The sequence below is a fragment of the Pygocentrus nattereri genome, chromosome 1 (assembly GCF_015220715.1).
Source record: "Pygocentrus nattereri isolate fPygNat1 chromosome 1, fPygNat1.pri, whole genome shotgun sequence".
Taxonomy (NCBI): Eukaryota; Metazoa; Chordata; class Actinopteri; order Characiformes; family Serrasalmidae; genus Pygocentrus; species Pygocentrus nattereri.
Window position 1 is genome coordinate 22,678,499 of NC_051211.1, and position 17,135 is coordinate 22,695,633.

A 17,135-nucleotide genomic window follows, 5' to 3' on the forward strand; every position below is an offset into this window, starting at 1 on the left:
CCCTTCCTGACGCAACCCTCACCATTTAACCGGGCTTGGGACCGGCACCAGAAGTACACAAAGTACACCCCTAATGACTGGTTTACCTTACTATACTCATAAGTACTTAAATCTTGTGTACATACTGTCGTGTTCATCTATCTCAGTGTCAGTGGAGGCGTGGAAAGACTCACACAACAACGTCGAACTTTCAGTTGGATGGCGGATTTACTTGTTCTTGACAGCTTGCAACAAGCAGTATACAAAAATAGGTAAATGCTCTTTCTTGGTGCAGCAGGATAGGCTAACCCAACCGCACCGAGGAATACAAGCACTCAACTAACTGAAAAAGAAAACTCTTCCCCTCAAAGAAACATGTAACCATGCTATTGGCTAATGAAGGATTCATATGTAGAACACTTCATAAAAAACACACTAACACAACACAACTAGATGGTTAACAAAATCACTATCATTACATTGCCCCCCTTCTAGCCCTGCAGAGTCCCTTCTGCATTAACTAAGCCACTACCTGAACTAAAGGTAACTGAACAGTCCTTAATCTGTATAGTGAGCGGGGATGAGAACAGCTCTCCCACTTCGTGTGTGAACTTGCTCATTTTCAGCTAGATCCATGTCACTGCCGGAACCTTCTCTGACAGCAGTATTGCAACTTTTTTGACGTCGGCGCCGTGCTGTCAGCTGCCTTTTCTTCTTGCTTATCATCTGCTGAGCTGGAATCTGTTCGACTGCATCAAGCTGTTCTTTTTGAGCAGAGTCTGAAGACTTATGGTCGAGATGGGTGTACTTATGTCTGAGGCGTTGCACCCACAATGGTATGTCATCACTGAGATATGGCTGTAGACGATCATGGTGCAATACTCGCTCACCTCGACGATCTCCAACCTTGTACAGGACAGGCCCAAGACAGGCAGTGATGATGCAGGGACCTCGCCATGGAGCTTGGAGCTTAGGACTGTAGCCCTTTTTCCGGCTGTTGACCTTGTCCTTGACTAGATCACCCACACAATATGACTTTTCTTTTGCACGCAAGTCATAGACCTTCTTCTGATAAATTTGAGAAGTTCATAGGTTCTGTCGTGCCAGATGGTGAACTTGCTGGAGGTTGGACTGAAGTTCCTCCACATACGTTGGTGGTTCCTTCGCTCCTGGTGTGGCAATTGCTGTTCCCAGCCAGACATCATGGGGCTGAAACACTTCTCTACCCAGCATGAGTTGATTGGGAGTGAAACCAGTGGCTGAATGGACGGTACTGCGGTAAGCAGCTGTAAGCAGGGGAGATGTTCATCCCAATTTCGCTGATCCTGATCAACGTAGCATCTTATCATCTGCAATAGTGTCCGATTAAAGCATTCCACTTGACCATTGGAAGCAGGATGATATGGAGTGGTCCGGGTTTTTGTGACTTGCAGAAGACGACAGACCTCTGTGAACAAGACACTTTCGAAATTCCTGCCCTTGTACAGGACAGGCCCAAGACAAGCAGTGATGATGCAGGGACCTCGCCTTGGAGCTTAGGACTGTAGCCCTTTTTCCGGCTGTTGACCTTGACATAGACTAGATCACCCACACAATATGACTTTTCTTTTGCACGCAAGTCACAGACCTTCTTCTGATAAATTTGAGAAGTTCGTAGGTTCTGTCGTGCCAGATGGTGAACTTGCTGGAGGTTGGACTGAAGTTCCTCCACATACGCTGGTGGTTCCTTCGCTCCTGGTGTGGCAATTGCTGTTCCCAGCCAGACATCATGGGGCTGAAACACTTCTCTACCCAGCATGAGTTGATTGGGAGTGAAACCAGTGGCTGAATGGACGGTACTGCGGTAAGCAGCTGTAAGCAGGGGAGATGTTCATCCCAATTTCGCTGATCCTGATCAACGTAGCATCTTATCATCTGCAATAGTGTTCGATTAAAGCATTCCACTTGACCATTGGAAGCAGGATGATATGGTGTGGTCCGGGTTTTTGTGACTTGCAGAAGACGACAGACCTCTGTGAACAAGACACTTTCGAAATTTCTGCCCTGGTCCTTATGGATCTCCAGTGGAGCCCCAAAACGAGAGATGAAATCAAATACTAGTCTTTTCGCTGTGGTCTCTGCTCCTTGCTCCGGTATGGGGAACGCTTCCACCCAGCGTGTGAACTGGTCGATAATTATAAGGATGTATCTGTTTCCAGCTCTGGATTCTGGAAAAGGGCAAAGGACATCAAGATGTAGTCTGTCCATTGGTGTGCCAGCTTGGTAATTTTGTAACTTAGCTTGACCCGTTGGGCTGGTCATCTTGCAGGACTTACATTGCGGGCATTTTTTGACATACAGACATATGTCACTTCCCATGTTATACCAATGGTAGTGTTGCTCGCCAAAGAGATGGGTTATGAGATGGGTTATGAGAGGCCTCGGTCACCTCATTCTTGAGTGAAGTGGGAAAAAGGCGGAGTGAAGGTGCCATTCTAGTGGCAGCATCCCAGCGATAATAGAGAATGCCATCATGCAGCTCAATATGTGACCAGCAAAGCCAGTACTTCCTGACAGCTGGGCTCTCTAACATCACCTCGTCTGTAGCAGGCAATCGACCTTCCGTCATCCACCGGTGTAGGACTGAGAGGTCGGGATCAGCCAGCTGTTCCCTTCTGAGACTGTCTCTGTCCATTGGCTGTAGCCAGTTGCTAGAAGAACCGAGTGTCACTTCTCCACTTACGCGAGTATCAACTGTCATACTAAGCTGTTCAGCATCTTGTGCATCTTCACTCTTTTCTTCTTGTAGACTTGTACGTCTTACTGCTAGTGGAACTACGTCATCTACATCCTCTTCAAATCTGGACCACTGATGCTGTAATTTCTGGCAGAAAGAACACCCTCTGCAAGGCAAACTATCCAGCTCTTTCCCTGCCTGATAGCAATCAAAGAAGCCCCGGTCTTTTCCCTTCTGTGACAAAGCATCTGCATTGGAATGGCTGGTGCCTGCTCGATGCTGGATCACAAAGTTGTACTGGCTGAGTTCTTCGAGCCACCGAGCAAGCTGGCCCTCTGGCTGTTTGAATCTGAAGAGCCAGGCCAAGCTACTGTGATCGGTGCAGAGTAAGAAGGGGCACCCCAAGAGATAGTGTTGGAATTGTCTTGTGAATTTGACAACAGCTAACAGCTCACGGCGTGTTACACAGTATCTCTGATAAGTGGGTGTGAGGTGACAGCTTGCAAAGGCAATGACCTTCTCTTCTCCCCACTGAAGCTGAGAGAGGACTGCTCCAATACTGTAGTTGGAAGCGTCAGTGTCCAATATAAACTGACCCTCAGAGGTGGGGAATGCAAGAATAGGTGCTCTGACAAGACTCTCCTTGAGGCATTCAAAAGCACCTTGCTGTTCTTTGCCCCAAGTGAAAACGGCTCCCTTTTTTAGGAGAAGTCTGAGTGGTGATGCGATGTCTGAAAATTTTGCCACAAACCTCCTGTAGTAATTACAGAGGCTGAGGAATGCCTGAAGCTCCCGGAGGTTGGTAGGAGGCCTCCAATTTCGAACATCTCTGACCAAAGCTGGGTTTCTCCGAATGCCTTCACCACTCACAACGTGGCCTAAAAACAAGACCTCATCTTTCAGTAGCTGGCATTTTGTCGGCTTTAGCTTTAAGCCAAAATTCTGTAACCAACTAAAGACCTCTGACAGACGTTGGATGCTCTGCTCTACACTTTCCCCCAAAATGATCACGTCATCCAAGTATATGAGTAATCTATCCCACTGTAAGCCCCTCAGCACTAATTCCATGGCTCTTTGGAAGGTGCTGGGGGCATTACATAGACCAAAGGGCATCCTGGTGTACTCATATAACCCATATCTTGTGACAAAGGCTGTTTTGGAACGGTCCTCCTGACTCATCTCTATCTGCCAGTATCCTGACTGGAGATCCAATGTAGAAAAGATTTTTGCTCCACCTAACACATCAAGGCTCTCATCTATTCTGGGTAGTGGATAGGCATCCTTAGTGGTAAGGTTGTTGAGTTGCCGATAATCCACACACCATCGCACTCCCCCATCTTTTTTCCTAACTAGGACAACTGGAGAGGCCCACTCTGAGCTTGAGGGAACAACAATGCCTGCATCTAGCATTTTTTGGAGATGATCTTCTTCCTCATTTTGAAACCCCAAAGGAGTGCGCCGTACTGGCTGCTGAACAGGCTTAGCATGTCCAGTGTCAATGCGGTGTTTAACTGCTGAGAACGTTCCCAGATCATCATTTGTGGCTGCAAAAACAGACAGATGCTCTATTAGTAAATTAATTAACTTCTGTTGCTGTGTTTCTGTTAGAGCTTCACTGGAGGCAGTATACAGCTCCTTGAGGTACTCAGAAAGATCAAGAGCACTTATAGTCATTACTCATCTAATGCTGTGCTCATCCATGACCTCATGACTTGGGTACTGGGTATCTCCATCTGTCTCATGTATCAGACCAGGCTGGCTGAGCAGCATTTCGTTACTTCCTATGTAGGGCTGGCTCTCAATGGACACCATGCAACTTTCCTCCTTACTCTGACATTGCATCAAGGTAGGCCTCCACCAGCAGCCCCAAAAGGGTTCCTCTTGCCAGGGTTTTGCTAGAAACAGACACATTACACAGCCATACTGGAATCCGGTGTTCCATCTTAATCATAACACTTCCAGAGGAGAGTCCATCGGCCAGGCAAACAGGCTCCAAAACCGCGGGGACTTCTGGTTTTGGGTTATCCACTACCCCCCACACCAGGTATTCACACTCTGGAGGAACTGTGGTATCTCTCTCTAGTGCTACTCTTGAAATTGCATATACAGGTCCACTTTCTTCTGTTAGATAGGCAGGTATAGGCTCTGCCCCAATGAACACCTTACCGGAGGCATGTATAGTAAAGTCAGCAGCCTTGAGGAAGTCCAGGCCCAGCAGGAGTGCATCATGAATGGGTGCAACACATATGTCCCACTGTAGTGTTTTTGTTCCAATCTTAAACTCCACCATAACACCACCTGTGGCTGTCATCTCCTTGCCTGTCTCTGCATTGCGAAGCGACACTTTCTTTAGGCTTGTGTGATTCTTAACTGGAAGTGTGTTGAAGGTTTCCTCTGACATAATTGTAGCCTCTGCCCCCGTATCAATAACTGCATTCACCTGTATGACGTCCACACTTACTACAATGAGCAGGCTGGGGCCCCTGCTCTCAGCCCGTCCAACGTGGATAAGATTTTCTCCAGAGACATTGCCTCCTGGCTTTAGGCAGGGCAGCTGATGCTGTACAGAGTCAACCACTTTTGGTTGTACTGCTTTCACTGGCTGTGAAGTCGAAGAGGGGCTAGGTGAGCGTGAGCAGTTCCTCCTAAAGTGTCCTTCCTCCCCACACAGAAAACATGGACCCTTGTTTCTTCTTGTTGGACTAGGGAACTGTAGTCTGGTTTTATTCATACCACAGTAGGGCTGCTTGGTGTTTCCACCTTCATGCCCAGCAGCTCCACGAGCTCCCTCTTGATGAGGAAATACAGTTGGAGGGGGCAGGATGGCATTTGAAGAGGGTGACAGCAAGTGACCTAACACAAGCTGTAGTTTATTGACCTTGTCGATGAGTGTTTGTAGAAGGTTCTGTGTAACATAAGTGGGAGCTTGAACTCTTTGTGACTGCATAAGTAAGTCCTCATCCACTAATTCTGTGTCAGCCCAAGAGACCTGTCGTGTTCTCCCACGCGGATCCAGATCACGGCCCAAGGTTGCCCTGAAGTTATGTTCATAGGTAGCTACCAATCTCTGAGCTTCATCTAACGTTGTTGGGTCACGGTTCATCACTTCGTATGCAATCTTTTGATTTCGGAGGCCTTTAAGAAAAGCATCAGCAGCTATCTGGTCTTTGAGGTCCATGCCAACACCTGGATAAGCCAGCATAATAAGCTTACGGACCTCCTCTGCAAACTCCATGACTATTTCTTTAGATTGCTGTAGTTCTCCGAGCCGTCTTCGAGCTGTAGTTGGAGGTTCCTTCTGCCCAAAACGGAGAGCCAGTTGTTCTTTCAGTAGGAAGTCATCCTCATGAACATGCTCAGGAAGGGAACACAAGTACCGGACAGCTACTCCACATAGACATTCAGGCAATTTATCAACTCGATCTACTCGAGCACTACTCCATCTATATATAGTAGCCTGGCGCTCAAAGGGAATGATGAAAGAATCCCAGTCCTCTTTACCATCGTAAGTCCTTCAGGTGCTCTGACACGAGGAGTAGGGTTATTCTGAGTATCAGAAAAAGCATGTGAAACTGCACGTGCACTGCTATCATGGCAGTAAGTGTTCGGGCTAGCTCCTATGTGGTGTGCTGTACGATCTCTACTTCGGGGTCTCACAACTGGGTAGTAGAAGTGCTTGTGCCACGTGAGTGATGATCGATTACTGCAAGTTCTGCAGCAAAAAGGTGTTCAGCAGCCGCCAGACTTTCAGCACCAACTTCAGGTGCAATAGTGGCTGGAATCACTGGTTCAATGCGATGATAAGAGTGTGAATCTTCCCTTACAGGGGTGATTGGAAATTGCTGTCCCAGGGTAAGTAAACCTGCCTCTGCTGCTTCTAGCCTCTGTACTAATGGGCTTAGGAGTTGCTACATCTGTGTACCTTGTTGATCAAGTATAGCTTGGAGCCATTTTGGGGGTAAGTCTGACTCAGGAGGTGCTGTGGCCCCCAACTCCAAATCTGTGTTGCTCATGTCTTTATTTATTTTTATTTTTTTTGCAATTAAACTGCCTTATTAATGGTGTTAGCAGTTCAGTATTGAAGCTTTCAGGTTTGAAGTGAATTTCTGTTTAATACAGGCTGCAAGAAGGAATCTTTTTTTTTTTTTAACGTAGCGCTGAGGCTATTCGAGGGGGATATCCAATAGAACTGTTCTGCCGATGAGTAACAGCCGCCCTGCAGGTCTGCGTTGTTAGCCCCGTAGTTGCTACAGCAAGCGAGCACATGGGCAGCACATGTGGTGATTCGCACCGTAACTAACTTTAGCTTTCTCGCTTGTTAAATGTGTCGTAAAGAATGGAGTTAGTAACAGTCAGTTCCACTAATCACGCCTTAATTTTAGAAAATATATGTTTCAGTAGTGACAAGTCCAAATTTACACATTGCTTTTCAAAGTTTTAAGACTTAATTGCTCACTATATGGCTGTGAGAATCAGGGATGCACTCTCACTTGCTAGAGTGAGAGGATTGTGGCTAATATAAAGACTCTGTCTATAGACTAAAACTTTGTGTTTTGGGAGTGATATAAAAAAATGTTTATATTTTTTTGTGTAAATGTGTTGTGTATGTGTGTGTGTGTGTGTGTGTGTGTGTGTATAGGTATATGTATGTGTGTTGTGTGTTTCTATGTATATATGTATATACACAGGTGTGTGAGTGCATATTATTGGATAGTTAAACGGCCATGTACTTTTTGAATCGTTGTATATGTTTTTGAATACCACCTTTCAGGTGTTCAATCATGGCTTTGAGGTGATTTGTAAGATCCTTCTTTTTCAATGCATAAAGGTTCAGCTCCAGAAGTGTTTCAGCACATCTGGCGTTTGTGATGCTTGTTGTACACTCCCGGTTGTAGCTAAAGAAAATGTCAATGAAAGAAATATGAAGATAAACATTAACCTTTTAAATGGCCAGGGCCCACAGTCAGGCCCAAAGTTTTGCTACACACCTCTATAACCTAAGACCTAGTTTGTATTGTATTCTGGGTAAGGGGTTAACTTTAACCCTTTCCTGTCTAGTGGAACTTTCTATTTTTAGCAGTAGTGCACACTAAAACAGACGAAAGTAATAAATACAGCACACACACCAGTCTTTAAAAAAACTAAAAAGATCATGTAAAAATCATTCAAATTTAATTTTGCTCTTACATTATCACATTTTTAAAACATGTCTGTGCAAGACAGTGAGAATGTAGTGCATGAGCAACATCCATCATTTTATTTTGACTTGTATCATCTACCATTCAAAATGTATGAATAATACATTTAATGATGTTTGTGATGCAGCATTATTATTGAGTAACTGCAAAAGCTATCAAGACATTTGCTACCAAACCAAAAGCCTTCTATTGTCATTATTTTTTTTTTCTAAATTGTATTATCACGTTGTGTGAGTGGTCGATGGTTATGGTTGAAGGCTGCAAACCTTGCTCCAGTCCTACACAACACAACCTAATTTAGTGCCCATTATTTCAAAGATTTACAATCAATTGAAGAGTAGTAATGAAGAAGATTAATGGAGAGTAAATGGGGATTGTAATTTAATGTTAAATGGGGAGTGTAATGCCTGTGATCAGTTCTTGTAGTTTCTGAAGGATCTCCTCCATATCTGCGAGGGCACTGCCACACAGGCCTGTACAAATTTCAAAGAAGTAAAAAAAAAAAAAAAAACACACAGTACGTGTAATTGTCAGTAAGAGCAAGTGTCCAGAGTACGTGTCCAATGTCCAGCCCCAAGGGCTAAATACAGCGGACATAGCTTAACTGATCCATGGCTTCTATTTAAGAATGTGTTGTAAGTGGCCTGCCAACAAGTACGTTACAGTTATTCCTTGGTATGACAAGTGGAGTTGATAAAATGGGTAATGAGTGCAGAAACAAGGTTGAGGATTAAATGAAGTGGGTGGTACTTCCCAAAGCTTCCCAAGTGTATATGTTTCAGGGATTTGGAGACCTCTCAGATGGAAATGTGTAACTCACTGAATGTGTGGAAGAACATTTTGTATCATGGGTTGTATTTATCACCCCTTCCCTGAGTGGATGAATCTGATGACTGCAAGTGCATTGAAAGAGTATTCACAGAAAACGGATGTAGTTGAATGATCTACTATTATTATCATATTATCTACATATCATCATCATCACACTGTTTTTACAGTTATTCTTATATTTTCTTTTTTATTCTCTTAAGATTATATTTCCTGGGTCTTCCTTATATAAGGTCCTGGGTCCTTTCCTATGCACTCTCCTCTTTAGCTCACCCCACAGGTTTTCAATTGGGTTGAGGTAAAACTTTGTCAGTGATGTGCTGAGTTTACTGATTTTCCTGATCATTCTGAATGCCAGGTTTGAACTCTTCTGCCAAGCAGTTTACTTGTTCTGGGCTCAGAGGCCAATGTTTAGCTTCTCCATCTTCCTTTAACCTGTCTCCTTTGACTACTACTGTAGTTGTTTATATGCCAGTCGGATTTAGACCAGCGATGTCAGAAATGCCTTCATTTGTCACCAGTCCAGAGTGCCTTTGCACTTCATTTGTATTGACTGGACTTTGCTGCTCTAATACAGCAATCTCCCTCTTCTTACTTTGGTTGTGTTTGTTGACACATTTGTGTGTGTGTGTGTTTTATTTGTTTTTTATATTGCTGGATGTAGAAATGAGGATATTTATTTTTAGATAAGAGAGTTGTAGGTGATCTGGGGAACTTGCCCATCCAGCTACATGTTATCTAGTGGCATTAAAAGAATTAGAAATATGATCATTACAGGAGTGTTATTTTAAAGTGTCCATATATGCATGAATTTCAATGTGCCAGCTATTGTGAGTTAGATTAGATGTTTCTTTGTGTGCCTTGAGACTCCGCTGGGTCTGCCACACACACACACTGTCACGATTGGCCCTGCAGTTACCCCTCCTGCCCACAGGAGGTCACTCTCGCCCCAGTTCTAGCACTCACTCACCTGCATCTCATCTGTAATTAGCTCAGTATTTAAGCACGCTGCTCTGAACTCACCTGTACTGTGGTCAAGCTGGCCACTTATGCTCATCATGCCCGACTCGTCCTGGTCAAACCAGGATGGCAGAGGTAAGCGTGTCATTCACTGATATGTTGCTGAATCACATGTCTATAGATGTTACGTGCATACTGGCCGCTGAGACATTTTCTGTATCAGCCCTTGTAGATTCGGGAGCAGCTGGGAATTTCATGGACATTGCTTTGGCGGAACAACTCAAAATCCCCCTCCAACCCATGAACAACCAGCTGAGGATAAAAGCTCTGGATGGTCGTCCCCTGGGCACAGGGACAGTTACCAAACAAACACCTGACATCGACCTCCAGGTTGGACTCTTTCATCGAGAAAAAATATCCTTTTTTCTCGTTGACTCTCCCGATCACCCCATTATCTTGGGATATACTTGGTTGGCTAAACATGATCCTGTCATCTCATGGAAACATGGGGAGATTCTCAAATGGAGTAATTATTGCCAGGGCCATTGTCTCGACCTGCCATGTCGTGCTACGACTATTGAAAGCCCAGAGGAACCGGATTTTTCGGTCATTCCGGACTGTTATCACGACATAATGGAGGTATTTAGCAAGGAACGCGCCACCCAACTCCCCCCACACCGTCCCGGCGACTGTTCCATTGATCTGTTACCTAATACTACTCCCCCCCGGGGTCGAGTGTATCCTTTGTCAGAACCAGAATCTCAAGCACTTGAGACATATATAGATGAAGCTCTTGCGATGGGCCACATCAGACCCTCCAAGTCTCCATTTGCTGCTGGGTTCTTTTTTGTCCAGAAGAAGGACGGTGGTCTCCGTCCTTGTGTGGATTATAGGGGTCTCAATGCTATTTCTGTTAAGAACCCATATCCGTTGCCCTTAGTCCCCTCAGCCCTGGAGAAGTTGAGAGACGCTCAATGGTTCACTAAATTGGACCTCCGGAGCGCCTACAACCTCATACGTATAAAGGAGGGAGACGAATGGAAAACGGCATTTGTCACCACCAGAGGGCACTACGAGTACCTGGTCATGCCCTTTGGTTTATCCGGATCTCCTTCCGTTTTCCAGGCGTTTGTTAATGATGTCCTAAGGGACATGATAGACAGGTGGGTCATAGTTTTTATGGATGATATCCTAGTATACTCGTCCTCCCTCTCGGAGCACATCAGACATGTGAGGTCCGTGTTACAGAGACTGCTTCGCCACAGATTGTTCGTGAAGGCCGAGAAATGCAAGTTCCATGTGCAGGAACTCTCTTTTTTGGGATACGACATTAGACCAGGAGGTGTCAGCATGAGTACTGACAAGGTCAAGGCGGTAGTCAATTGGCCACAGCCGAAAACTGTTAAGGATATGCAACGCTTCCTCGGATTTGCCAATTTCTACCGTCGCTTCATCAGAGGCTTCAGTATGGTAGCTGTTCCTCTCACCGCCTTGCTCAAGGGTCAGAAGAAACACCTGCTGTGGACACCTACTGCTGATCTTGCGTTCAAGGCTTTGAAAGAGAGATTCACCACTGCGCCTATTCTGACGCACCCTAACCCAGATCTGCCTTTTGAAGTAGAGGTAGATGCGTCTGATACTGGGGTAGGGGCTGTGTTATCCCAGAGAACCGGAGCGCCACCCAAACTGCACCCGTGTGCGTACTTCTCACGTAAATTGAATTCTGCTGAAAGAAACTATGACGTGGGAAACCGGGAGCTCCTGGCCATGAAGTACGCTTTGGAGGAGTGGAGACATTGGCTGGAGGGTGCAAGACATCCTTTCTTGATTTTCACGGATCACCGCAATCTGGAATACATAAGGTCGGCTAAGAGACTCAATGCCCGTCAGGCTCGCTGGTCTTTGTTTTTTAATAGGTTTGATTTTTCTGTCACCTGCAGGCCTGGCTCCAAGAACGGAAAGGCAGATGCTCTTTCACGCATGTTTTCCGTCACCGAGGATGCCAACCACTGTGAACCTGAGGCTATACTCCCTCACTCTTGTGTCTTAGCACCTGTCAGTTGGGATCTGGAGGGAGAGCTACAATTGGAATATGCCACAGATCCGGTCCCCGCAGAATGTCCCGAAGGTAAAATGTATGTACCCAAGACCATGCGCACTCGTGTACTGACAATTGTTCATGCTTCCCCTAGCGCTGGACACCCTGGCATGAGACGCACCGTGGAGTTGCTCCAACGCAAGTTTTGGTGGCCTACCTCTGAAGAGGATACTCATCGCTTTGTTAAAGACTGTGAGGAATGTGCCAAGAGCAAGACTCCTCGCTCCCCTCCGTCGGGGTTGTTAGTCCCTTTAGAAATCCCTAGACGTCCATGGTCTCATTTGGGGGTAGACTTCATCACTGACCTACCCTCCTCCAATGGTAACACTACTATACTCGTGGTTATAGACCGGTTCTCGAAGTCCTGTCGTTTGCTACCCCTTAAGAAACTACCCACAGCCTGGGAGATGGCTGAAACCTTATTCGAAAAGGTATTCAGGTTTTATGGTCTACCCGAGGATATAGTATCCGACAGGGGCACCCAATTTACTTCACATGTATGGCGGACCTTCTGTAAAGTCCTGGGCATCAACATCAGCCTCAGTTCAGGATACCATCCCCAATCCAACGGGCAAGTGGAACGTTTAAACCAGGAGATTGGACGTTTTCTTCGCTCATACTGCTCACGCAATCAACATGACTGGAGCTCGTTTCTCCCTTGGGCGGAATATGCACAGAACTCCCTGATCAGCTCTGCCACGGGTATCACACCTTTTCAATGCGTCCTAGGATACCAGCCTCCCTTCCTCCCTTTGGATTCTGAGCCTAGTCAGGTACCAGCAGTAGATGAATGGAAGAATAGGAGCCAACAAACATGGGAGGAGGCTCACGTACGATTACGAAGAGCCGTCCGCCGCATGGAAGTACAGGCTAACCGGAGGAGAGGTCCTACTCCAGCCTTCCAGGTTGGACAGAGGGTTTGGCTGTCAACACGTGATCTGAGACTACGACTTCCTTCTAAGAAGTTAAGTCCACGTTTTATAGGTCCCTTCCGTATTATCAAAAGGGTTTCTCCAGTATCTTATCGTTTAGAGTTGCCTTCACACTATAGGATAGCTCCCACTTTTCATGTTTCCCTTCTCAAACCTGTTTCTGCCTCTGCTACTCAGATTTCTGTGCCGGTGGCTGACCCTCCCCCACCTCTGGACATCGACGGAGCCCCAGCCTACTCAGTGCGTACCTTGCTGGACTCTAAATGTTGTAGGGGACGACTGCTCTATCTTGTGGACTGGGAGGGCTATGGGCCGGAGGAGAGGTCATGGGTTCCGGCTGTGGACATTCTGGACCAATCCCTTATCGATGACTTCCACAGGGCTCGCCCAGATCGTCCTGCCCCCCGTCCTCGTGGTCGTCCTCGTAGAGCAGTTAGGTCGGCTGGGGCCGACCGTCAGGGGGGGGTTCTGTCACGATTGGCCCTGCAGTTACCCCTCCTGCCCACAGGAGGTCACTCTCGCCCCAGTTCTAGCACTCACTCACCTGCATCTCATCTGTAATTAGCTCAGTATTTAAGCACGCTGCTCTGAACTCACCTTGCGACGTCTTGTCTTCCCATAGCCATTTCGAAGCGTTTGTCCTTTCTCTGTGTTTTTTGTGTATGACCTTTCTCTGTTTGAACTTGACCACGATTTAGGATTTCCCTTTGTTTGTATGCCTCTGGATGATCTTTCTTCTGTGTACCCCGACTACGATGATTGGATTCCCCTCTGTTTGTACGTTTTTTGGATTGGTTTAACCTTATCCTCAATAAACCTGCGATTGGATTCTACCCTGGTCTCGCGTTACACACACACACACACACACACACGCACATACAGATTACATGGGCACCTTTCACCTCAGTTGACATTTCATCTGCTTTGACGATGAGGGGTTTGTCTCGTGGCCGAATGGCCAAGAGGCCATTTCGGATACACCAGTTATAAATTCAGAGAGACAGAGAGTGGTGGTTTTGGGAGGTTAATGCTGACTCATGGTTGGAAGGGACGGAAGGGCAGCAGATGAGGTGATAAGCGCTTAAAAAGGCTCTCGAGCCAATGTCATTTTTTTCCTTTCACCTTTGCGAAACTTTTCAGATTTAGCATGATTTTTTTTTGTCTTGATTTTTATCTTCCGTATTTTCTTTCAATATCATAAAATTGTTTTGTCCAGCGGTTTCGTCCAATAAACTGCCAAAACTCAGCCTGGTTGTTTTACACCACAACGGATATTTGTTCCCATTTTTCCCAATCTTACAGAGTATAGGTAAAGCAATAATGAATCACTCATTAGATCATATAATCATATAGTGTTATAATTGTTATGGATCTTAAGTTACTGACATATTTTAGTAAATCAATCAACAAATCAAGAAAGATGTCAGTGTGACGTGTGACGATGAAAATGAAAGAGAGAGAGATAGAGAGAGGAAAGCAAAAGCACAACAGTATTTGGTCTAACCAGCAGCACAACATCATAAACTTCCCAGCTTCTTTGTTTTGTTGATGTCGCCATCTTTCACTTTTCAGCGAACTAACCCTTGGATTTTGGTAGTCTTGGTAAGACCACAACATAGGAAAAGATCATTTTTACTATATTTTTTTGAGGAATTCTCTTCTTCAAATATGGCATGCTAACTGTCCGATCAGTGATACTTTGTTTTCCTAAAACAGATAAATTATTATTAAATCCACATAGTAAAAAATGACTTACTAATTGAACTCAAAAATGACTTTGATGCAAATGATTCTTTATTCAAGTTACTTCTTTAGGTTGAATAAAGCAGGTACTTGTTACTACATGAAACAATTTTTAAGTTGAATTTATGAACCATTTTTAACAGTACAGATTAACATATAAATACCAGAAAATGCATATTACTCAACTATTAGTTGTAGTAAAGCGAATGTTTTTTGATTTCATTCACTCAGATGGCATTTTTGAGTTGAATCATGGCAGCTTTAAGACTGCAACGTTAAAAAATTGTACTACAGTTGGTAGTAAATTAATTAATTTATTGGCAAGTAAATTGACTAGATTTATTTAAACTAATGATTCTTTCAATGTTTTTGAGTTTATTAAAACTAGTCTAGTTCAAATGCTTGAACTGATGAGCCTTTTTTTACTGTATAGTGCTGTTATACACATTTGCTAAAGACTGCAGTACAGTTTCATTTTTGAATTTGACAGTTTCAAAGCTTCCATGGCAAAATAATACATTCCACTAAGCTGCTTCAATTCAAACAGTGAACAAAATCATTTCTTTCTTATTGGCTTCTGGCGCCATCTGTTTGCATAATGTTTGTTTCTTTCAGGCTATCTTTCCTCAGTTGGATGCTTTTCATATTTGCTTTACTCATATATGCTTTGCATATGTTTGATTTTGTATTCTTAGTTAAAAGGGCCAAGTTATTCTTCTCCTTGCTACTGAAAGGGAGTATGTGCTGGCAGATGGCCACATTCACACTAAGTGCTAAACTCCTCTTTATCAAAGTGGTCAGTTTTCCTTAATCAGACAAAGTGACTAAATCAAAAAGAAGAATAACTCAAGTTAAAATAATTAGAATATTTGAGTTGCACAAACATGGGCTTACATTACTCTAATACACCAAAAAAAGTTATTTTAAGATGCAGTGTTTAATATTTTAAGTACATTGAATTTAAACTTGCTGGTTTGTTCATCCATGCTTATATTTTTAGGGCAATGGATTTGGGCATACATTGTGAAAATGGCTCATATCAACCTAATTGGGTTGGAATAGTCTCACCTAATGTTGTGCTGCTGATGTTACAAGCCACTTTGTACAGTGTCAAATGACTTCATGTGGTAATAAGTCATCAAAATAGTTTTAGTAAACTCAAAAAATATATATTTTGAAATAATTGTTCATTCACAGCATTTATTTTAGGTAGAATAAAAGTAGTTAATTTACTTATCACATGAAGTAATTATTTTAAGTAGATCTGATGAGCCACTTTTTACAGAGTAACATCGCTTTGCAATATAAAACATACCCAAATTTTCCCCCTTGGCATAACATGTGTAATAACTCTCCGTTTAAATGAATTTCTATCAGCATATATGAAAGGCTGAGACTCAATTGTAGATGGATTAGATTAGGAAAACCCTACACATTTGGGTGAACAGGAAAAACTGCATATTTAACTTGGGAACATTTTCCTGAAGAATTAAACCATGAACTACTGTAACACAATAAATAATGCCTCGTCAGTTCAAGCTGACTTTGTGTGGTAACAAGCAATTGAACTAGTTGTAGTCAACCTCTATTAATACTCTGGATGAACAATTATTTCAATCAAAGTAATCTTTTTTTTAATTGAAATAAAAATAGTTCAATTGCTTGTTGTCATTTTTTTTGATCGGGTGAGCCACTTTTTACAGTATAGTTTCTGCAGCATTTAGTCACAACAGAACAACACCCAGCAGAACAAAATGTGGTAATTCAACTCTTCAACACTGACTTTCAATCAGTGTACAAGTGTCTATTATCATATCTTTGCAAGACAATATGAATGTGTTAAAATGAGTGTAGCCTAGCAGTGAATTTAATTTACAGTTAATTGTATTGAGGTAGTACAGCTTAAACATAAGTCCCAAAAATACTGAATCATTTTATTATCAACCAATCAAATGGAGTCAGTACAATTTAATCAGTTTACTTCTGTATACAGCAGTAAACATGTGTTTTGTTCATGCTCAGTTCAGGTAATTATGTATGGTCGAATGATTTGAGCTGTTGAACTTGAGGTACACTGTAAAAAGTAACACATCTGATCCACCTAAAAAAATACTTAATGTGATTAAAAAGTACATTAAGTAGTTTTATTCAACCTAAATAAATACTTTGAATGAATGATTTTTTCAATCAATGTAGTTTTTTAGGTTAAATAAGTTAAAACTAGTTAATTTATTAGTTTACATGAAGTATTTTTAGATCTGACAAGCCACTTTTTACAGTGTAATTAGTTTCCTCAAATCATCAGAGCTGACTTAACTCATCAGGTTTTACAGTGTAGATAACATAATAATCAAAGTTCTTCCATGATTATTCTGTGGACTTTGATGCTTAACACAAACATTAACATTAATCACGTTTGGCCGTGTTCAGCATTTTGATTTTATAAATAGATACCTCATTGTGACAGGTTAAAGGGAAATGGGCAGATTTGTTGTTGTTTGCAGTTTTTTTCCAAAAAGGTTTGGTAAAAGTTTCACTTCTTCACCTGTAAGTGGGTAAAATGCCTGTTATGATGATTCAGTTTGCTCCTTAATTCTGTCCAGCAGTGTGCAGAAGTGTTCCTTATCTTTTAACTTTCATTATTTGAGCTAAAGCCGAATACAACTTTCTTGTCCTGCTGA